The sequence below is a fragment of the Balaenoptera musculus genome, chromosome 3 (genome assembly GCF_009873245.2).
Source record: "Balaenoptera musculus isolate JJ_BM4_2016_0621 chromosome 3, mBalMus1.pri.v3, whole genome shotgun sequence".
NCBI lineage: Eukaryota > Metazoa > Chordata > Mammalia > Artiodactyla > Balaenopteridae > Balaenoptera > Balaenoptera musculus.
The window spans coordinates 160,902,896-160,926,064 of NC_045787.1; the positions used below are offsets into that span (position 1 = coordinate 160,902,896).

General features: G+C 40.0%; 2 pseudogenes; both read left to right on the top strand.

Annotated features, from left to right (window-relative positions):
* Positions 1–5,512: 5,512 nt before the first annotated feature.
* On the top strand, positions 5,513–7,035 carry LOC118892619 (annotated as a pseudogene).
* A 555-nt stretch (positions 7,036–7,590) lies between these two features.
* Positions 7,591–22,824, top strand: LOC118892620 (annotated as a pseudogene).
* Positions 22,825–23,169: the final 345 nt, after the last annotated feature.

A 23,169-nucleotide genomic window follows, 5' to 3' on the forward strand; every position in this document is an offset into this window, starting at 1 on the left:
GGAGAGGGTAAGGAAGTCCACGCCTGAGCGGGGCACCGCCCCGCCCACCTGCCTCAGCGGCCGCCTGGTTGGACAGATCTCAATACCCCGCCCCCTAGTGCCTGAGTGACAACCTGTGGGAGGTGGGATGGGACCTGTCCCCGCCTGGCACGTTTGCTTGGTAAAAGAACATTTCCTGGCCTGGGATTGTCTCAGATGTCTTCCGCAGCTCCTCCTGCACTGGGATTCATGATTCTGTTTCAAGATGCAGCAAGTACAGATAAGAGGATGGCCCAGGCCAGTCCTGCCTGGAACAAGAGGGTCTTATGTCCTCCAGGGGTCAAGGGCTTGGTGTAAGGCTGTGTGGCCAGGCACGGAACTGTGTTTCTTGTTAAGAAACGCAGACACTTAAATGTCAATTCACCATCTGTAATAAAGGGGCTGACTCCATTTTCATCTTTCGTCCTTGACAGCGCTGGGCCTTCCACCAATCCCTGCCCCATTCCCACTTATTAGGTACTTAAGCTAAAGAATCCCAGAGCACTTGGCTCTGGTAGGAAATTTGAATCAGTCAGCCTAGCTGGGTGCCAGGACAAATCTCAGTTAAACCACAGGCTATGATGTGTGTTCATTAACTTCTCAGGTGTACATTTTACACTGGTAGGAAATTTTATAAATAAATTAATTAATTACTAATTTTTATTGGACTCTAGCTGATCCACAATGCTGTAGTAGCCTCAGGTGCACAGCAAGGTGAATCAGCCACACATATACATACACCAACTTTTTTCTTAGATTCCCCTCCTATGTAGGCCATGACAGAGTATTGAGTACAGTTCCCTGTGCTACACAGCAGGTCCCCATCAGTTATCCATTCTACATATAGTAGTGTGTACACGTCAATCCCAACCTCCCAATTTATCCCTCCCTATTTATCTCCTGGTAACCATAAGTTTGCTTTCTACATCCTCGACTCTACCTCTGTCCTGCAAACAAGTTCATTTGCACCCCTTTTCTAGACTCCGTATATAAACAACATCACATGACATCCAACCTTCTCTGTCTGACCCACAGCACTCAGCACGACAATCTCCAAGTCCATCCATGTCGCTGCAAATGACATTATTTTGTTCTTTTGTATGGCTGAGTAATATTCCACTGTATTTATGTACCATATCTTCTTTATCCATTCCTCTGTTGATGGACATTTAGGTTTCTTCCAAGTCCTGGCTATTGCAAATGTAAATAATGTTGCAATGAACATTGGGGTGCATATATCTTTTCAAATTATGGTTTTCTCTGGGTATATGCCTAGGAGTGGAATTGCTGGGTCATATGGTAGTTCTATTTTTAGATATTTAAGGAACTTCCATACTGTTCTCCATAGTGGCTGTATCAATTTACATTCTCACCAACAGTGTAGGGGGTGTTCCCTTTTCTCCACACCCTCTCCAGCATTTACTGTTTGTAGATTTTTTGATGATGGGCATTCTGACCCATGTGAGGTGATACCTCCTCGTAGTTTTAATTTGCATTTCTCTAATAATTAGTGATGTTGAGCATCTTTTCATGTGCTTTTTGGCCAACTCTATGTCTTCTTTGGAGAAATGTCTATTTAGATCTTCCTCCCATTTTTTGATTGAGTTGTTTGTTTTTTTGATATTGAGCTGTATGTGCTGTTTGTATATTTGGGAGATTAATCCCTTGTCGGTTGCTTCATTTGCAAATCTTTTCTCCCATTCTGAGGGTTATATTTTGTGTTTGTTTATGGTTTCCTTTGCTGTGCAAAACTTTAAGTTTAACTAGATCCCATTTGTTTATTTTTGTTTTTATTTTCATTACTCTAGGAGGTGGATCAAAAGAGATCTTGCTGGGATTTATGTCAAAAAGTGTTCTGCCTATGAGTTTTATAGTATCCGGCCTTACCTTTAGGTTTTTAATCCATTTTGAGTTTATTTTTATGTATGGTGCTAGGGAGTGTTCTAATTTCATTCTTATAGATAATTTGGACAATTAATAATTTTGTGCTTCAAAGGAAACTATCAAGAAAGTGGAAATATCCTTTGGAATCCTTGTGTGATATTGCTTGGAATATAAAATTGTATTGATGGTATAAAAAAAAATGGCAATTCCTCAAAAAATTGCAAACTGAGTCACTATCTGATCTAGCAATCCTACTTCTGTCAATTGAAGTAGAATTGAAAACAGTGACTCAAACAGGTATGCCAAAACAGATATATATGTTCATTTCACATTATTCATAGTAGCCATAGGTGGAAGCAACTCAAGTGTCCATCAACAGTTGAATAGACAAAAAAAATACGGTGCATACATACATCAGAGTATTATTTAGCTTTAAAAAGAAAGCAAATTTGACTCTTGCTACAACATAGATGAACCTTAGGACATTATGCTAGCTGAAATTAGTCTGACAAAAAAGGTCAAACACTGTATGATTCCATTGGTATGAGGTACCTACAGTAGCTAAATTCCTAGAGACAAAAAGTAGAATGGTTTTCTCCATTGTATATATGTACCACATCTTCTGTATCCATTCACCTGTCGATGGACTTTTAGGTTGCTTCCATGTCATGGCTATTGTAAACAGCACTGCAGTGACCATTGGGGTGCATGTATCCTTTCAAACCATGGTTTTCTCTGGATGTATGCCCAGGAGTGCAATTGCTGGACCATATCGTAGCTATGTTTTTAGTTTTTTAAGGAACCTCCATACATACTGTTTTCCATAACGGGTACAGCAATTCACATTCCCACCAACAACCCCTTTTCTCCCCACCCTCTCCATCATTTATTGTTTTTTTGTTTTTGTTTGTTTTTTTTTCTCTAATGATGGAATACTCTCAAAAGGGAGAGCTTAAAGCACCTTGTGAATTCTTTATTTTATTTTATTTTTTTCAAATTCTTTTCCCATTTAGGTTGTTACATAATATTGAGCAGAGTTCCCTGTGCTATACAGTAGGTCCTTGTTGGTCATCCATTTTATTTATTTATTTTTCAAATATTTATTTATTTATTTATTTGTCTGTGCCTGGTCTTAGTTGCAGCATGCGGGATCTTCAGTTCTGGCATGCAGAATTTTTAGGTGCGGCGTGTGAACTCTTAGTTGTGGCATGTGGGATCTAGTTCCCTGACCAGGGATCGAACCCAGGCTTCTTGCACTGGGAGTGTGGAGTCTTAGCCACTGGACCACCAGGGAAGTCCCTGGTTATCCATTTAAAATATAGTAGTGTGTACATGTAAATCCCAAACTCCCTAAGTATCCCTCCCCCTCTCCCCTCTGGTAACCATAAGTTTGTTCTCTAAGTTTGTGATTCTGTTTCTGTTTTGTAAATAAGTTCATTTGTATCTTTTTTTTTTTTTAGATTCCACATATAAGTGATATCATACGATATTTGTCTTTCTCTGACTTCACTCAGTATGATATCTAGGCCCATCCATGTTGCTACAAATGGCATTATTTCATTCTTTTTAATGGCTGAGTAATATTCCATTGTATATATGTACCACTTCTTTTTATCCATTCATCTGTCATCCATCATTTATTGTTTGTAGACTTTCTGATGGTGGCCATTCTGACTGGTGTGAGGTGATATCTCACTGTAGTTTTGATTTGCATTTCTCTAATAATTAGCGATGTTAAGCATTTTTTCACGTGTCTCTTGGCCATCTGTATGTCTTCTTTGGAGAATTGTCTATTTAGGTCTTCTGCCCATTTTTTGATTGGGTTGTTTGTTTTTTTAATATTGAGCTGCATGAGCTGTTTGTAGATTTTGGAGATTAATTCCTTTTCGGTCACATTATTTGCAAATATTTTTCCCATTCTGTGGATTGTCTTTTTGTTTTGTTTATGGTTTCTTTGCTGTGCAAAACTCTTGGCTTACTATAGCCCTCCCAACTTCCTTTTCCCTTCTTTAAAAGAATGCTCCTCTCCTTGCTGCAGGGGAACTTGCATGCCAAGGTTGCTGACCGCAAATTACAATTCTTTGCTGATCTTGGATAAACACATATTTTTCTGGAGAAATAATTGGCATCCTATTTGTTTATGTCAACATGGGTATAGAGTTTGGTTTTGAAAGGTGAAAATAGTTCTGCAGATTGGTTTCCCAATGTCAATGTATTTCATACTACTGAACTACACACTTAAAATGGTGAAAATGTAAATTTTATGGTATGTGTACATTATCAAAATTAAAAGTAAACTTTTAAGGCAAGACAGTGAACACAACCCTTAGAATGGAAGAAAATTTTGCAAATCATATATTTAAAAAAGAACATATTGAAAATATCTAGAGACTTCTTATAAGTTAGTTATAAAAATTCAATTAACTCAATATTAAATGTGACAAGCATCTGAAGTCACATTTTTCCAAGTAAAATATACAAATGATCAAGGGCATATGAAAAGATTCTGGCCATTATTAATCATCAAGGAGATGCAAATCAAAACCACAATGAGATTCCATGTCACAAAAACTAGGATGGCTAAAATCAAAAAGTGAGGTAATAATTTTATCCAGGATAGATGGAGAAATTTGAACTCTCATACAGGTTGGAATGAAGACAAAATAGCGAAGCCTCTCTGGAAGAAGTTCTGGGAGTTCCTCCAATATTAAACCTAGAGTTATCATATGACCCATCAATCCCACTCCTAGGTATATGCCCAAGAATATGAAAATACATATTTGGCCAAAATTTATACATGAATTTTAGAGTAATGTGATTCATAGTAGCCAAAAGGTAGAAACATCTAAAGTTCCATTAACAGATGAATAGGTAAACAATGTGTTTTACCCAATCAATAAAATGTTATTCTGATGTAAAATGAAGGAAATATTGATTTATAATTTTCCCTTGAAAAAATCATGCTGAGTCAATCAAAAGACCATATACTATAGAATTCTTTTCATATGAAAGACCAGGATGGAGAAAAAGAAAGCAGATTAGTGGTTTTCTAAGGCCGGGGATTGGAGGAGGAAGATGGGAAGATTAGCGGTGACAGCTATAGAGTAGAAGAGTTTCTTTTTGAAGTGAGAAAATCTTCAAAAATTGACTGTGGTGATGAATGCATGTATCTACAAATATACTAAAAGCATGAAAATGTATACTTAATGGGTGCCTTCCACAGTATGTTCCATACATTTCAATAAAGTTGTTCAAATAAATCAATGCATGAAGTGTTTTGCAATGGAAGAGTTTTGCAATGCAGCCTCCTGGGAGTATAAGAATTTCCAGGTTAATTAATATCCATCACTTCACTTAGTTATCTTCTTTTTTTTTTTTTTATTTATTTATTTCGCTGTGCTGGGTCTTAGTTGCAGCATGCGGGATCGTCCATCTTCCTTGCAGCATGCGGGCTCTTTTAGTTCCGGCACGCAAACTCTTAGTTGCAGCATGTGGTATCTAGTTCCCTGACCAGGGATGAAAGCCGGGCCCCTGCTTTGGGAGTGCGGAGTTTTACCACTGGACCACCAGGGAAGTCCCAATTCTCTTTATTTTTGTTTGTGTGGTCGGTATGCTTAAGATCCACTCTCTTAGCAGGCATGGCGACTGGCAGGCCCGGCTGTGGCAACTAATGGCTTGGCTGCCGCCGCCTTCTCCGGCTCTGCCACAGGGTCGCAGTGGCCGCAGTGCTGGCCTCGAGTTTCCAGCGTGAGGAGGTGGCCGGTGGAGAGAGGCCTCATGTTTGAGGCAGAGACCCTGAGGCAGCCCCACACGTGGCCTCCTTCACTGCTCTGGACAGTGCCATCACCCTGTGGCAGTTCCTCCTTCAGCTCCTAAAGGAGCCTCAGAACGATCACATGATCTGCTGGACCTCTAATGACGGGGAGTTCAAGCATTTGCGGGCAGAAGAGGTGGCTCGTCTCTGAGGGATTCAAAAGAACAAGCCTAATATGAATTATGACAAACACAGCCGATCCCTCAGATACTATTATATGAAGAATATCATTGAAAACGTGAGGGGTCAGAAGTTTGTCTACAAGTTTGTCTCGCACCCAGAGATTTTCAATACAGTTCCTATGCCAGTGCGCAGGCTTGAGGGAGACTGAAGCTTTACGCATCAGTGAAGTCAGCAGCGAGAGATCCACAGATGAGGAGAATGGAGGGAAAAAGAGCCACCGCAGCCTGGTGCCAAGACCCCTAGCTGCAGTGACTACAGATACTCTGGCTTATATTCTTCATTTACCCTCAGATCTTTGAATTCCTCCAATAGGAAGCTTTTCAAATCTATAAAGGTTGAGAATCCAGCTGAGAAATTGGCAGAGAAAAAAATCCCCTCAGGAGCCAACACCATCTGTTACCAAATTTGTAACATCTTCCAAAAAGCCACCAGTTGAACTTCTTGCTGCCACCAGTTCAACTGACTCAAGTATTTCTCCATCTTCCAAAGAAACTACCCAAGCGCTGGAGACTTTACCTTCCCCCAAACTGCCTTCGCTAGAAGCATCAACTTCTGCATCCAGTGCAACTGCCGCTTTTACCACCACACCTCCTATTTCGTCCATTTGCCCTTTTCAGGAACCTCCTAGAACACCTTCACTCCCACTGAGTTCCAACCCAGACATGGACCCAGACATGGACGCAGACATGGAGCCTAAAGACCAGGATTCAGCTTTGCCAGAAAAAGACAAAACAAATAATTCATCAAGGTCCAAGAAACCCAAAGGGTTAGAGCTAGCACCGACCATCATGATCACAGGCAGCGATCCAAGCCCACTGATTATTACGCTAGCACTATTTTCACAGACACCCTTCTTGACTCTGTGTCCCTTGGTCTCCAGTATCCACTTTTGGAGTACTCTCAGCCCTGTTGCTCCCCTAAGTCCAGCCGGACTGCAAGGTACTAACACACTTTTCCAGTTTCCTTCTGTGCTGAACAGTCATGGGCTGTTCACTCTGTCTAGCCTGTATGGACCTTCCACCCCTGGCCCATTTTCCACAGATCTACAGAAAACAACCTATGCACTTGTGGAATGGGAGAAACAAGGAACAAACAGAGAGACATTGAACATGAATATATTTAAAGTGTGCAATTGATACTTCCACAATGATGATAATAGTCTATTGTGATTTCTGCCATTCCCCATTAAAATGCTTTTTTTAGGGTTCCCTTAAAAAAAAAGATCCACTCTCTTCGTAAATTGCAATTATACAATACAGTATAAGTGTATCAGATCATCATGTTTTAATCTTTAAATGCAGTTTTATTAGTTAGTTATACTTCAATAAACCTGAGAGGAGGCAGGAAGACTTGTAAGGTATTTTCCAATTTTCAGTACAACTTATTGTTTTTCTTCTATCAGTGGAAATAGGAATACAATTGCCTTGAATGCTGACATTTCAAGGTTTTCTAGGCACACCGGGAACACTGATCTAAAATAAATTTCCTTCCAGTGTAAAATGTACAGCTCAAAAGTTAATGCACACAACTCACAGCTTGTGGTTTGACTGAGATTTGTTCTGGCACCCAGCTAGGGCTGAGTGATTCAGACCTCCTACCAGAGCCAAGTGCTCTGGGATTCTTTAGCTTATACCTAATGAGTGGGGCTGGGGAGGGATGGGTGGAAGGCTCAGCGCTGTCAAGGCGCAAAGATGAAACTGGAGCCAGCCTCTTTATTACAAACGGTGAGTTCCCATCTAAGTGTCTGCCTTTCTTCACAAGAAGCACAGTTCCATGCCAGGCAATCCTAGGCCAGGGAAAAGTTCTGTTACAAACCTTAAGTGCCAGGCGGGGACAGATTCAATCCCAGCGGCGCTAAGTGATTCTGCTGAGTCAGGCTTCCTCTCGCAGGTTGTCACTCAGGTACGAGGGGGCGGGGTATTGGGAATCTGTCCAAGCGGGAGGCCGCTGAGGCAGGTGGGTGGGGCGATGTTCCGCACAGGCGTGGATGTCCTTTTTTTCTCCAATTGCGCCTAGACAGAACTTTTCCCTGGCCTGGGATTGCCTGTGATAAGAGGATGGCTCAGGCCAGTCCTGCCTGGAAGAAGAGGGTCTTATGTCCTCCAGGGATCAAGGGCTTGGTGGAGGGCTGTGTGGCCAGGCATGGAACTGACCCGCAGAGTAGCTCTTAGTAGGGCTGGCAAGAACTCATGAAATTTCCAGGGCGCTCCCCGCCTTCCCAAAGTCAGTTTCCCCTCTCCGATTCACATCATCTACCAACTATTCGTCTCCCGTGGTGTATTTTAAACACACCCAGTATTTTAATTGTTTATCCTATTTGCGCAGAGTCGTGGATTGCATTGGGGAGGGGGGCGGTCTGTGGATGTTTTACAGTAGCGGAAAGCCGAGAATAACCACTTGTAAGTAGGTGTATGAAATCCCTTCTCCTCCCAATTTTTTTTTCTTGGAAGAGACATCCTATGGGAAGTCCTTTTGTGGAGATTTTTTTTTTTTTGAAACTTTTCTGGACCAGCTAACCTGTGACCACTGCCCATCTCTGGGTTAGTCCCCTTCAAAAGATTTACTCTTATTTAAATTTCTTTTTTCAATAGTGTAAAAAGTATTTAATTAATAGAGCTTGAAAGACCGTATAAAATATTTCCAAAGAGGCAAGAAGGGTAAATTTCAGGGAAAAAAAAAAAATCCAGTGTTACATTCCAGTTGTTAAGAATTTTTATTTCACAGGCTTCCCTGGTGGCACAGTGGTTAAGAATCCATCTGCCAGTGCAGGGGACATGGGTTCAAGCCCTGGTCCAGGAAAATCCCACATGCCAGGGAGCAACTAAGCCCGTGCGCCACAACTACTGAACCTGTGCTCTAGAGCCCATGAGCACAACTACTGAGCCCACGTGCCACAACTACTGAAGCCTGCGCGCCCTAGAGCCCATGCTCCGCGGCAAGAGAAGCCACCGCAATAAGAAGCCTGCGCACTGCAACAAGGAGTAGCCCCCGCTCGCCGCAACTAGAGAAAGCCCGTGCGCAGCCACGAAGACCCAACGCAGCCTAAATAAATAAATTAATAAAATAATAAAATAAATAAATTTATTTAAAAAAAGAATTTTTATTTCACTTTTTTTCATTCCCTAGTGAGTATGGTAAGTTCTTTTGGACTCTCCTTTACTTTTGGTTGATTTCAAATGAAATGCCAGGATTTAGACTTGGAGACAAAAAGTATTCAAGTGTGATTACTTATGTACTAATTAAACTTGTCTTGGAATTAATTGACTGACTTATTTTTTTCTGAAAGGAATAGATACTTGGGGTATTCTGGGTGAACTAGTAAAAGTGGCTGAGAATTTTCTTCTCTCATTTCCACGTACACATGGGGTTTGAGTGATTTTGCTGAACTGTCCAAACAGGGTTTGTGTATTTAAATGATCACTGGCGCTTACCGTATTTAAAGACTTGTTCTACTATCACCACACTAATTTTAAGACATTTCCATCATTCCCAAAATGAACCTCATGTCCATTAGCAGTAACTCTCCCTTCTCATCCCGAGGCCTAGGAAATCACTAATCAATTTTCTGATTTTATATATTTGCCTTTCTGGGTATCTCACATAAAATATCAGTGGTGGTCAAGAGCGCCTGTAGTGGAGAGCAGAGCCTGAAGTTTGTATCCTCAAACTAAGGCTCGCTTTGAGCCTGCACAGGGAAGTGGATCTTCCTGGACATCCTCCCCCTGCCCAGTCCTACCTGCTCACACCCACCAGTGGTAGTCCTTATACTGTGAGAAGCTGCAGAGCCCTGAAATCTGGGGGTGCAAGTGCACCAGGGTGTGGGGATGATGCCCTTTCAGGGTGGTACTTGTGATTTCCTTTAGCCTAGACATTTTAAATGTTGTATTTGAGCGTTGCCCCATGATATAGGTGCACTCAGAGTGTAATTTGTGCCCATTGAGAAGTCTGTGAGGATGAGTGTTCTGTCCCGTGGACAAAGGGTTTATGAATATGGGAGTCCATTTGGATCAGAACCTTACCCTAAATCAGGCTTGGAGTTTCCTGACTTGTGATCATGGAAGCCTGGGGTAGGGAGAGCTTCCCTGCCCACAGGACTGGGGAGGGTTTGTGGAGCTCCCAGAGTTTATTTTTGTGGGTGCTCAGGTATCCCTGCCCTCACTGAGGGACTGACCCTCTACAGGACTTTTATCTCAACGGGACTTATCTAGACTCTCAAGTCTGGAAAGATAGTCAACTTTCTGAATGTGGGCTTTTCTTCCAAACTGTAGGGAACACAGGCTGCTTACCTGTTTTGATTCTAATACTTGTGTTTCTTTTCTTAGATTCCTTTATCCATTGAGGATTACAGCCCTTTGATTCTAATTTCCATTAACACTTGGGCTTTTAAATTTTATGTTGATTGACAGATACCATCTAAGGCAAGAAAAATGTGCAGTCAAGTAGAATTTTTGTTTCATTTAGACAAGGGGACCTCAAGACCTGAGATGGGTGTACTTAAGTCTCAGGTGCTTTCCCATTTTTAGGTCAGCGTTTGTAAGTGCCTGTTGCCTAGATAATTTTGACAATTAAAAGGCCCCTACTCTTCCTAAAGGAAATGAATTTCTATTTTAATGGATGTGGGGAAAAATACAATTTAATTCTTTTTTAATTGATAGGAAATCACCTCCAAGTTTATGTAAATCTTTCAAATTCCTAGTCCATTTAAAGGTTAAATTGCAAACCTCAAATGTAGTGTAATATGCTCCTTATTTCTGAAAATATTTCCAATGTTTACTATAAAGGAGGGAGAGAAAAGCAATAATGTCCCTTGTCCTTTTAGTTAGGAAGGGAGTTTTTATTTTTTTGGTTTGCAGTTTTATATCCATAACTGTTTAAAGGATCAAATCTTGCAGTGGTTTTCTATGTAGAATATTTAAAATTAAATTCCTGAGGGAAGAAATTAACTTAAGAAGACTCCCTGCCCACAGTTGTTGCTGCACTCCTCTGCTCTGAACTCCATTTACCCTCACATAACCAGTTTTGATTAAGCCTTCATCATCCTTTTAGTGTTTCTTAATATACAAACAATCCAGTGCGAATGCCTGTTTCTCTTACAGTTTTTATTCTCGTAATGATTATTTGGGATCCACCTATTTGATGTTTGAGTACTGAGAGTTAAGCCTCACCATTACCTAGTGCTTGTTACCTGGACAGGTTGATTAGAAAGCCTGAAGACAGCCTCCTGCTCTGTGAGCTGCTGTTTGCTGGGGAGATTTTCCTGTGCCCTGTTCTGCCCTGTGTTGCATTGCTGACCCCACCAAGCCTGGGTTGTATATAAGGAGGACTCCAAGTTGGCAGTTTCTGTTAGTTCCTTGTACTTTGGGAGCAGGAGTATGAGAATGGGGCCCTCCTTCCAGTAGTCCTGGGTTGATGTCTGAGCTGGAACCTATCTGTGTTTAGATTAAAGGTGTGACTGAGGCTGGGTTTGCCCAGACATTGTTGGGTGTGGGAGGACTGGGGGCTAGGAGGATGATATACCCTGTGACTAAGATGAGCCCAAAAGATAGTCACTACTATAAAAAGAGCAGTTACTTCAGAGAAAGTGAAAGAGAAGAGACAGGGAAAGGCAGCCAGTAGGTGGTGAGCTTCCAGAAGGCTCACCAAGGGCGGGGGAGGAGGGGGGTAAGCTGGAAAAAAAAAAAAAAAAAAAAGTAGGCTCACCAAAACTTTTAAGTAACTCTGAGGCGCTTGCCCCTTCATCTATTGCAACAAGGATCCTTACCCTCTGGGTTATGCTGGACAACACCCGCTGTCTCAGTTTGGCACAGCAAAGGGGTTAGTTCAAACCCAACTTAAACTCGGGTTTCTTAAGTTGTGTAAAGCTATCAGGGCCGTGGAGGGGGCCTCTAACCTTCTGGGCAGTGATTGGAGGCTCTCTGAGGAGGGATTTAAGTTGGCCATAGGCTTCTGATGCAAGGCACTGCCCAAGGTCCTACATTAATATGCTAGTAAATCTGCAATTATCCCCCTGGTACTGGGATCTCTTAAAACTAGAGCTGCCACTGAGATGCCTGTTATGGCTTTGGTACTGGAAAGAGCACCCCAGCATGTCAGCTCGGCTACTGACAACTATTTGTGATATGATGTAGCCAAACCTCGGCTGGATTATGCCTTCCGTTGGAGAGATGACATTTCTTTCTTCAGTCCTTTGAAAGATGCTGTGGTGCTGGAGAAGCCACCCTTCTCCAACACCTTGGTTGCCTGGATAGTTTCTTGGGATTAACTGAATGCACAGATCTGGGGATTGCATAGACTAAGAATGACGATACACCCTGGTACATAATGGAGCTCAGTGGAGAACTGGTGCTCTTCATCCCTTAATTGGGACATCCTTGATGGAGAACCAAACACAGTTGTCCCTACATCTAACCAAACATCAGGCAGTCATCAGGATGAGTTGTAATGCGTCAGTCCTCTTTTTTTTTTTAAATAAACTTCATCTCTTTTGGAGCAGTTTTGAGTTTTAAATCTTGTATGACTGGTCCATTTGTTACAGTTGCTGAACCCATACTGATGCATTAAGGAGCAAAGATTACATTAGCATGGAGTTTTTGTGTTACACGATGTGTGGATTTGGCAAATGTTTAATAACACGTATTCATTTCTGCACTTCCTCTCTGCCACACTTATTGATTCATCTCTACCTCTAATCCCTAAATCCTTCAGAAGCAAAGATCATTTTACTGTCTCGTGATTTTGTCTTTTCCAGAACGTCATATACTTGGAATCAAACAGTATATAGCTTTGTCAGATTGGCTTCTTTCACTTAGCAATATACTTTTACTCTTCCTCTATGTGTTTTCATAGCTTGATACCTCATTTCTTTTCATCAGTGAACAGTACTTCATCCTAAGGATATACCACTGATTATTTATTTGACTCTTGAAAGATATCTTGCTTACCTCTAACTCATGCCTGTTATGAATAAAGCCCCTACAGGTATTTGTGTATGGGTTTTGTGTGAACATAAGACTCTAACTCATTTGGACAAATAACGAGGAGTGTGATTGCTGGATCTTACTATACATAGTAAGAGTATATTTTGTTTTGAAAGAAAGCTCCTGTCTTTCATTGTAGGAGTACCAAATTCCATTCCCCCCAGCAGTGAATGTGGATTATCTTCACATCTTCACTAATATTTGGTGTTCTGAGTGTTTTGTGTTTTATGCATTAAATAAGTGTGTAGTGATATCTTGTTGTTTTATTTGCAATTTCCCATAGATATTTGAGGTTGAGCATGTTTTCATATTTCTTATTTCCTTTCTGTATTTTATTGTTTTTTGGAGAGCTGTTTGTTTAGATCTTTTCCCCATTTTTAATTGGGTTGTTTGTCTTCTTACTGTTTTTGTTTTTTGTTTTGGGGGGTTTTTTTTGGCCTCACAGCATGTGGGATCTTCGTTCCCCAACCAGGGATCTAACCAGTGCTCCCAGCAGTGGAAGTGTGGAGTCTTAACCAGTGGATCTTCCTGGAAATCCCTCTTCTTACTGTTGAGTTTTAATAGTTCTTTAGATATTTTGAATACCAGTCATTTATCACGTAGGTGTTTTGCAAGGATTTTCTGCTGTTCTGTGACTTGTCTTTTCATTCTCTTAACACTGTCTTTCTCAGAAGAGATGTTTTTCATTTTAATGAAGTGAAATTATACTTTTTTTCTTTTACAAACCTTGTGTTTGTTGTTATATTTGAAAATTCATCACCCAGCCCAAGAGGACCTATATATCCTTCTATGATATTTTCCAGGAGTTTATTACTTTTGCATTTTACGCTTAGATCTGTGATGTGTTTTGAGGTTCTTATGGTGAAATGTGTAAGTCCTGTGTCTACATTTCTGTGTGTGTGTGTGTTTGTATATGAATATCCGTAATTTCCAGCACTATTTGTTTAAAAGATTTTCTTTTCATTTGAATTGCTTTTCCTTCTTTGTCCAAGTTCAGTGTTGGTCTATAGGAAAACAATTAATTATCTTTCAATCTTGGGATATGTCTTCTTAACTCCAAGGGTTATCTGTTGTTGGAGAATCTTTCAGATGTTTCACAGAGATAACTATGTCCTAGAGAACAAATGTTTGAATTTACCTACAGGATTCATGAATGTTTTCTTTCTCAGGAAGTAGAAGTTCCCTCTGTACTTGTTTGTGATCATAAACGGGTGTTGGATTTTATCAAATCCTTTTTTATTTTCATATCCCCAACTGTTCCTTTCTGATATTAGTAATTTCTGTATTTTCTCCTAGTAATCTTGACTAGATGTTAATCAATGTTAATAATCTTCTCAGGGCTTCCCTGGTGGCGCAGTGGTTAAGAATCCGCCTGCCAATGCAGGGGACACAGGTTCAAGCCCTGGTCCTGGAAGATCCCACGTGCCACGGAGCAACTAAGCCCGTGCACCACAACTACTGAAGCCCGCGCACCTAGAGCCGGTGCTCTGCAACAAGAGAAGCCACCACAGTGAGAAGCCCGTGCACCACAACAAAGAGTAGCCTCCGCTCGCTGCAACTAGAGAAAACCCATGTGCAGCAACAAAGACCCAACGAAGCCAAAAAAAAAAAAAAAAAAAAAAAAATCTCATAGAACTAGCTTAAAATTTTTTTTCTCCTTCAATTCTTCACAATTACATTAATTTTGTTTCTGATTTTTATCATTTTATTCTGCTTACTTTGTGGTTATATCCTCTTCTTCTTATTTTTTCCTAAGGTAGATGCTTGCATTATTGTTTACCCATCTATTTTTTTACCAGTGTATTTGGTTGATGGCATAAATTTCACGGTAGGCACTGCTTTTGCTACATCTCACAATTTAGCTCAAAATAAATTTAATTTCTCGAGTCTTCTTCTTTAATTCTATGTATTATTTAGACATGTGTTGTGGAATCTCTACATAGTAGGGCGTTTTCCAACTCTCTTGCTGTTATTGATTGCTAGAGTAATGCTTTTGAGATCTAAGAGCATAATTTGTATGATTTTTGTTCTTTCCAATTTGTTAAGGTATGTTTTATGTCTGAGAAAGTGTTCTGTCCTGTTTAATGTTCTATGTGAATTTGAGAAGAATGTGTATTCTGCTCTTGTTGTAGTCCATAGATTACAATTAAATTGATTTGTTTCACAGTGCTTTTCAATTCAACTCTGTCTTTCCTGATTTTTGGCCTGCTGGAATTTACAGCTTTTGATAAGGGGGTGTTGATGTATTACTATAATAATGGATTCATGTATTTCTCCTGGCATTCTTCAGGTCTTGCCTTATGTATTTTGCCCCTTTATTGCCATGTACGTACAGATGAAGGATTATTATGCCTTCTTGGAGAATGGACCTTTTTGTTATTCTGTAAAGTCCCTTTTTATCTCTGTGTTTTCCTTGGTCTGAAATCTGCCTTGTCTGAAATTCATATACCAATGCCAGCTTTCTTTTGATTAGTTTTGGCATGGTGCATTTTTCTCCATCCCTTTACTTTTCATTGACATGCATGTTTATATTTAAAACCAGCTTTTGGAGAAAACATATAATTGCAATTTTAAAATCTGCTATTACTGTATTTCCCTTTCATTTGTATGCAGACCATTGATGACTGAAGTGGTGAGTAATATAGTTGGATTAATATCTACCACACCTTTTACTGCTTCTAATTGTTGCCCTTATTCTTTCGTTTGTTTTCTCTCTATTTTCTACCTTCTCTGGATTTAATTGAGCATTTTACCTGATTCTTCCTTTTTTCCTCTATTAACCTATACCTTTTTAAAAAACCTTTTTTAGTCATTGCCCTTGAGTTTTCAGTATACATTTAGAACTAACCCATGTCTTCTGCAACTTAACACTATACCTCTTCAATGGTTGTGCAGGTACATCATACCACACTATTCTCAATTCCCCTCCTCTGTCCCTTTTGACATGGCTGTCATTTATTTCATTTATTCACAAGGTTATCATTACCAGTGTCATTGTTGCTAATATTATTTTACACAAAGTGTCATCTGTTTTATAAGAAATATAAAAGATGTTTGAAGAAGAAAGCAGATGTGGTAGATTGCAAAATTAATAACAAAAGGTACTTCGTTGATCATACTTTTCTTAAAAACAGCAATTGCTTGAAAAACTATGGGACTTCCCTGGCAGTCCAGTGGTTAAGACTCCACGCTTCCACCGCAGGGGGCGCGGCTTTGATCCCTGGTGGGGGAACTAAGATCCCGTATGCTGCCTGGCATGGCTAAAAAACAAAACAAACAAACAAAAAACTATGTACATGTTCTAAGGGAACAACAGTCTGTAGACAATGCTGTGATACTGCATGTTCAGATGAACTTGCATTCATGCGAGCAACAAATTATAGAATTCCTTGTGGGATTCTTAAACCACAAGTAAACTACAGGTGGTCCCTGATTTACTGTGGTTCGACTCAACGATATTTCTACTTAATGATGGTGCAAGAGCGATATACATTCAGCAGAAACCGTACTTTGAATTTTGATATTTTCCCTGGCTAATGATGTGCAGTGCAATCCATGAGCCTGGGCACCAACCCAGTCAGCCAGGAGGTCACATGGTAAACAGTCGATACACTTGCAACCATTCTGTTTTTTGCTTTCAATACAGTAGTTAATAAATTTTTTTTAAAAAAAAGATGTTTGCCTTTATTCCTTTTTGATTCCCCCTTCATCATTTCCATTTTTTTCTGATGAATTTTTAAATGTTTCTTTTCAAAGTAGGCATACTAATGACAAATTCCCTCAATTTTTGCCTCAGAATATCCTTATTTCTTCTTAATTTTTAAAAATAATTGCTCTTCATAACAATTCTAGGAGAGTGGTTTTTTAATTTTAAAACTTTAGATATTTCAATCTACTCTGGGGTTTTTTTTGTTGTTGTTTTGGGTTTTTTTCCTGAAAAGAAGTCCAATTTGTTTCTAATCTTTTTTTCTCTATACCTAAAGTATGTCTTACCCTCTGGCTTCTTCCAATATATTCTCTTTGCCTTTGGCTTTTTTCTCTAGCTTGAATATGATATCCTTTGGTCTCCATTTTAGGTGGTTTCACGTTTAGTGTTCACTGAGCTTCATGGACCTACACTTGTTCTCTATCATTAATTTGGGGGAAAACTCAGTGATTGTTACTTATATCTTCTATTTATTTTACTTTATTTTTTTGGCTGCATTGGGTCTTCAATGCTGCGCATGGGCTTTCTCTAGTTGCGGCGAGCAGGGCCTACTCTTCGTTGTGGTGCACGGGCTTCTCATTGTGGTGGCTTCTCTTGTTGCAGAGCAGGGCTCTAGGTGCGCAGGCTCAGTAGTTGTGGAGCACAGGGGCTTAGCTGCTCCATGGCATGTGGGATCTTCCCAGACCAGGGATGGAACCCGTGTCCCCTGCATTGGCAGGTTGATTCTTAACCACTGCACTACCAGGGAAGTCCAATCATATGTATTTTAATCTTATGTTAAAGAGTGTCATGCTATGGTTCATGGATATTGAGTTGTATCATTTTTCTTCTTTTTTGTCTTTGCGTTAGATTCTGCTGAAACAAATTTTATTGAGTACAGATGTAAGAACAGGTAATTTGGGGCATATTTTAAAAACGTCTTTTTTTTCTTTTTCTTTCCCAATTTTGGAGACATTGGTTTGCCTCTTGAAGTCAGTGTTCTCATGGCTCTGGGAAGACTTGTTTATTTCAGGTTTTTTCATTCTCTTCTTGTGAGATTGAATGTCGCAGCTTCTAAATTCATGAATCCCAGACTAGATTTTGGCCTGGCAGCAGCTAGAGTAGCTGCTTGGGGAACACTTGTTTCTGAAATTGCAGAATGGAGACTTTCTGTTGTTTTGGAGGAAACCACTGATGAAACATTTACATATTTTATAATCATGGGAAAATTCACCATCAAACCATTATGGACTTTGGTGAACTCCCTTGTAAACTGTAGTTTTTATTAACCTGTTCCTTGAGGGTAGTAAGGCCCAGGGTGTACTGTTAGGGTTTGATGAGAAAGAGTTCTTCTGGCATGTTATTGTACTGTGTGTTCTAAAATTTGCCTGAAAGCATCCCTGAGACACATGACTATAGGGATTTTGTGGTCTAACATACTGTTGCTTCTTCCTCATGAGTGAGCTCTAAGTTTCAAATTTTCTAGCTACATCAAATTATATATAGAGAAAGGAAAAACAGAGTCTTTGATAATTATTACACAAGTAGAAGGCAATGGTTCCCCAGAAGAATATTTATATACTCAGGCAGCTGCATCTGATTTCTTTAAAGGCCTGGAAGCCTTTGGGACAATGTGGTCAGCTGGGCTTTGTTTTTTGTTTTGTTTTGTTTTTAACAGCTCTTCTTAGCATTTTATTTTATTTTATTATTTTCTTGGCTATGCCACATGGCATGTGGGATCTTTGTTCCCCGACCAGGGGTTGAACCCCTGCCCCTTGCATTGGAAGCACAGAGTCTTAACCACTGGACCACGAGGGAGGTCCTGACCTTTGTTAAAAGTTTGATTTCTACAGGTCACCTGGACTCTGACATTAGGTGATATGACTAGAAAAAAGCTTCCAGTTCTTCACTGTGTTTTCAGTCATTGAAACCTCATGCAGACTTGATCCTCTGCTTCATGGAGTGCTGTAAATTGTGGATCTTAAGGAGGAAGATGAAAGGATTTTTTTTTTCTTTATCAGTGAATCACTATACTTCTTTACTTTGCAAAACATTATTTTCTTCTTAAGCGGACAAGTACTCCAAGGAATACAGATTCTTCCGTACTGTGGTACTTTAGAGGAACAATAGTATCACCCACACCATGAGGCGCAGGGACTCTCATCCCATCAAGGGCTAGCTGTGGGCCTCACCCCCCCTTCCAGCTGCTCTGGGATGACAAATCTGCAGACATTTGAGTTGACCCAAGGTCCTGCGTGGGATCCTGATTTGGACACCAGGCAGTGGGGAATAGGTTTTTTCCTCTACCTTCAAGCATCAAGTCTTCCTCCATCAGAAGCATCAGGCATGAAATTTATGAGCAAGTATTTGCAAGGATGCAAATACAAATTCTGACCTCTGATGACCTAATCTCCTCAACTGATGTGTGCTGAGAATGCTTTATGGTGGCTCTGCATCAATATGAGGATCAAGTGCCGTCTACCAGAGAAGGGATTTAAATCAGTTGCCTTTTGATTTACCTTCAGTGGTGCATTTGGAGAGCAGGGGGAGAAGATGCTGTTAAGGCCTATATCATGCAAACACTCCCACCTGTCCCATATCAGTTACAGGCCTCCAGGCTCAAAGGGATTGCCGAAATCATCTAGCAACTACACACCCCCATCTGATGCATCAATTCTGTCTCCATCAGTCTCTGTTGTAATAACTCCAAGGACAGGGAGCTCACTACATCATGAAGCTCAGGTGCTCAAAAATGGGAAAGGTCTGCCCTAATGAGAGAAAGGATTTTTTTTTCTAATATTTATTTATTTTGGCTGTGCCAGGTCTTAGTTGTGGCACGTGGAATCTTTAGTTGAGGCAGTTGGATCTTTTAGTTGCAGCATGCAGGATCTTTAGGTGCAGCATGTGGGATCTAGTTCCCTGACTAAGGATCGAACCCGGGCCCCCTGCATTGGGAGCATGGAGTCTTAGCCACTGGACCACAAGGGAAGTCTCTGAAAGGATTTTTTCACAAGGAATTGATTTCTTAAAATGATATTTGTTTCACTTGTATAAAATTTCCGTCATTTCCAAACACTCTCTGGGCTTTGCCACTAAAGAGGTATAAACTATTATGTGATCACAGAAATAATGTGCAAATAATTTTCATTTCTTCATGATGCTGTTAAATTACTGAGGAAGTATGGAGAGTAAGTTTCTCATGATCAAGTCATAGAATAACTCTTTGGAAATAACAGAATCATAACTATCCTTCCTGTAAATGGAGTATAGATGTCTAACTCTGTCAGTCTCATGCATCTTACTGTGCACATATTTTGGGTCTTTTAGGACTCAATGGCCATTGAGGATGTGGCTGTGAACTTCATTCTGGAGGAGTGGGCTTTACTGGATCCTTCACAGAGGAAACTCTACAGAGATGTGATGCAGGAAACCTTGAGGAACCTGGCTTCAGTAGGTAAGAATGAGGAAATTCCCTCACTTTGTCAACTGGAAAACAAGTGTTTCTCACCCATCAATATTGTTCCAAAATCTGGAATGTGGATTGGAAGACATTGGTAAAGAAACTAGGCATGGTCAGAGCTCATCATGGACCTAGAATATAATAATTTTTATATAATTTCTGATACTTTGGGATCATTTTTCTGGGTCTTCATTTCAGGAACAAAACAAAAAGATCATGACATTGAAGATCAGTACAAAAATCAGGGGAGAGAATTAAGTTAAGTCACAGTCATAATAGCAAGCACTGTCTCATATGAGAATCATGGGATATTATGAAAATTTTAAAAGAAGCAAACAAAACAAATAGCCCCATCTTCAAATTTAGTTAATCTTAGAAAATTTCTACCAAAAATACTTTTTTAAATGGGATATAAATGTTCAGTGTTTGAAGAGTAGTTCACTTGCAGTCAGTATTAATAAACTCTATATTTGACTATAACTTTTTTTTCTTTTTCTTGGCTGTGTTGGGTCTTTGTTGGTGCATGGGCTTTCTCTAGTTGCGGGGAGCGGGGGCTATTCTTTGTTGAGGTGCTCTGGCTTCTCATTGTGGTGGCTTCTCTTGCTGCAGAGCACGGGCTCTAGGTGCACAGGCTTCAGTAGTTGTGGTTCGTGGGCTCTAGAGCACAGGCTCAGTAGTTGTAGCTCGTGGGCTCTAGAGCACGGGCTCAGTAGTTGTGGCACACGGGCTTAGTTGCCCTGCGGTATGTGGGATCTTCCTGGACCAGGGTTCAAATCCGAGTCCCCTGCACTGGCAGGTGGATTCTTCACCATTGCGCCACCAAGGAAGTCCCTGACTATCACTTTTTAATAGAAAGGGTGAAGTCACATTCCAGAGCATTCAGTATATTCCATTTCTAACAGTTCACACAAAATAGAAAACCACACTATTCTTATAATTCACGGTAAATACAATAAATGTAAAATGATTAATAAAGAAATCATTAATAATGTTCTCATTATTTACAGAAATTTCATGGTAGAGAGATTCTCTAAAAGTAAAGACAGTAGTTCCTGTGGAGAACTCTTCAACCTTATTCAAACTCTCAATCTGGAAAAGAAAACTACTGGATTAAAACCATGTGAATGCAGTGCACGTGGAACAGTCTTCATGGATCATTCATCCCTTAATAGACACGTGAGATGTCACATTGAACACAAAACACGAGAGTATCAAAAATACAGTGAAAAGTCATATAAATGTAAAAAATGTGGGAAAGCATTCATTTATCCCAGTTCTCTTCGAACACATGAAAGGACTCACACTGGAGAGAAACCCTATGAATGTAAACAGTGTGGAAAAACCTTTCTATATCAAAAAACCTTCCAAACACACAAAAGAAGTCACACAGGAGAGAAACCCTATAAATGCAAACAATGTGGTAAGAGATGTGGTTCTCAAATAGGTTTGCAAATACATGAAAGAAGTCACACTGGAGAAAACCCCTATGAATGTAAAGAATGTGGGAAAGCATTCATTTATCCCAATTCTCTTCAAATACGTGAAAGGAGTCATATGGGAGAGAAACCCTATGAATGCAAGCAATGTGGTAAAAGATTCAGTTCTCAAAAACATTTCCCAATACATGAAAATAATCACACTGGGGAAAAAAAAACCCCTATGAATGTAAGGAATGTGGGAAAGCCCTCACGTGGGAAACAGGCTTTCGACAACACATGGTAACACTCACTGGAGATGGACTTTATAAATGTAAGAAATGTGAGAAAGCATTCATTTATCCCACTTCTCTTTGAATACATGAAAGGAGCCACAGTGGAGAGAAACCCTATCAATATAAAGAAGGTGGAAAAGCCTTTAAATGTCCTGAAACTATTCAAATATATGAAAGAATTCTTAGAGGAGAGAAACCCTATGAATGTAAAATATGTTCTAAAGTATTGTGTACTCCCAGTTCTCTTCAAAATCATGAAAGAATCCACACTGGAGAAAAACCCTATGAGTGTAAGGAATGTGGGAAAGCCTTCACATGGCATAAAACCTTTCAAAAACACATGATAACACACACTAGAGTTGGAATTTGTAAATGTAAAGAATGTGAGAAAGTATTCATTAATCCCAATTCTCTTAAAATACATGAAAGGACTCACACTGGAGAGAAACCATATCAATGTAAAAAATGTGGTAAAAGTTTTAGTTCTCAAAAAGGTTTCCAAATGCATGAAAGAACCCATACTGGAGAAAAACCCTATGAATGTAAAATATGTGGGAAAACCTTCACTTCCCCTTAGGTTCAAGTGCATAAAAGAATTCACACTGGGGACTTCCCTGGTGGTCCAGTAGTAAAGAATTGCCTTATAATGCAGGTTCGATCCCTGGTCAGGGAACTGAGATCTCACATGCCGCAGGGCAACTAAGCCTGCGTGCCACAACTACTGAGCTCATGTGCCTCAAACTAGAGAGCCTGCGTGCCACAAACTACACAGCCCATGCGCTCTGGAACCCATGTGCCACAACTACATAGCCCACGCACCCTGGAGCCTGCGTGCCACAATGAGAGAAGAGAAAAATTCACATGCCACAACTAGAGAGAAGCCTGCGTGCCACAATGAAAGATCCTGCATGCCTCAACGAAGATCCCATGCAGCCAAAAATAAAATAAATAAATAAATAAATAAAATAATAAGTAACTCTTAAAAAAAACAGAATTCACACTGGATAGAAACCCTATCAATGTCAGGAATATGGGAGATCCTTCATTTGTCTCTCAAGTATTCGAAGACACATGAGACTGCACACTGCATAGAAACCATATAACAGGAAGAATGTGGGAAAGGCTTCTCTGATCTCTGGACTTTGGGAAAGGATGAAAGGATTCACTAGATAAAACATCTTGTTTGTAAACAGCCTCAGAAAGACTTCAATTGGCCCACATCCTTAGATGTGAAAACTCCCATGGAGAAAAAATATAAACGTAAGTAACATTAGATAACTTGATGGAAAGTAATCCAAGCCTAATGTTCCAGAAAACATTCAGTATGAAAAAGTTGTTTTAAAAGTTCATAAATATGTTGTGTTTACTAGGGATCTTTCTTGAAGTGTATTCTTGGACAGTGGATTTCTGCTAATTTGAGAAATAAATATTAATGTG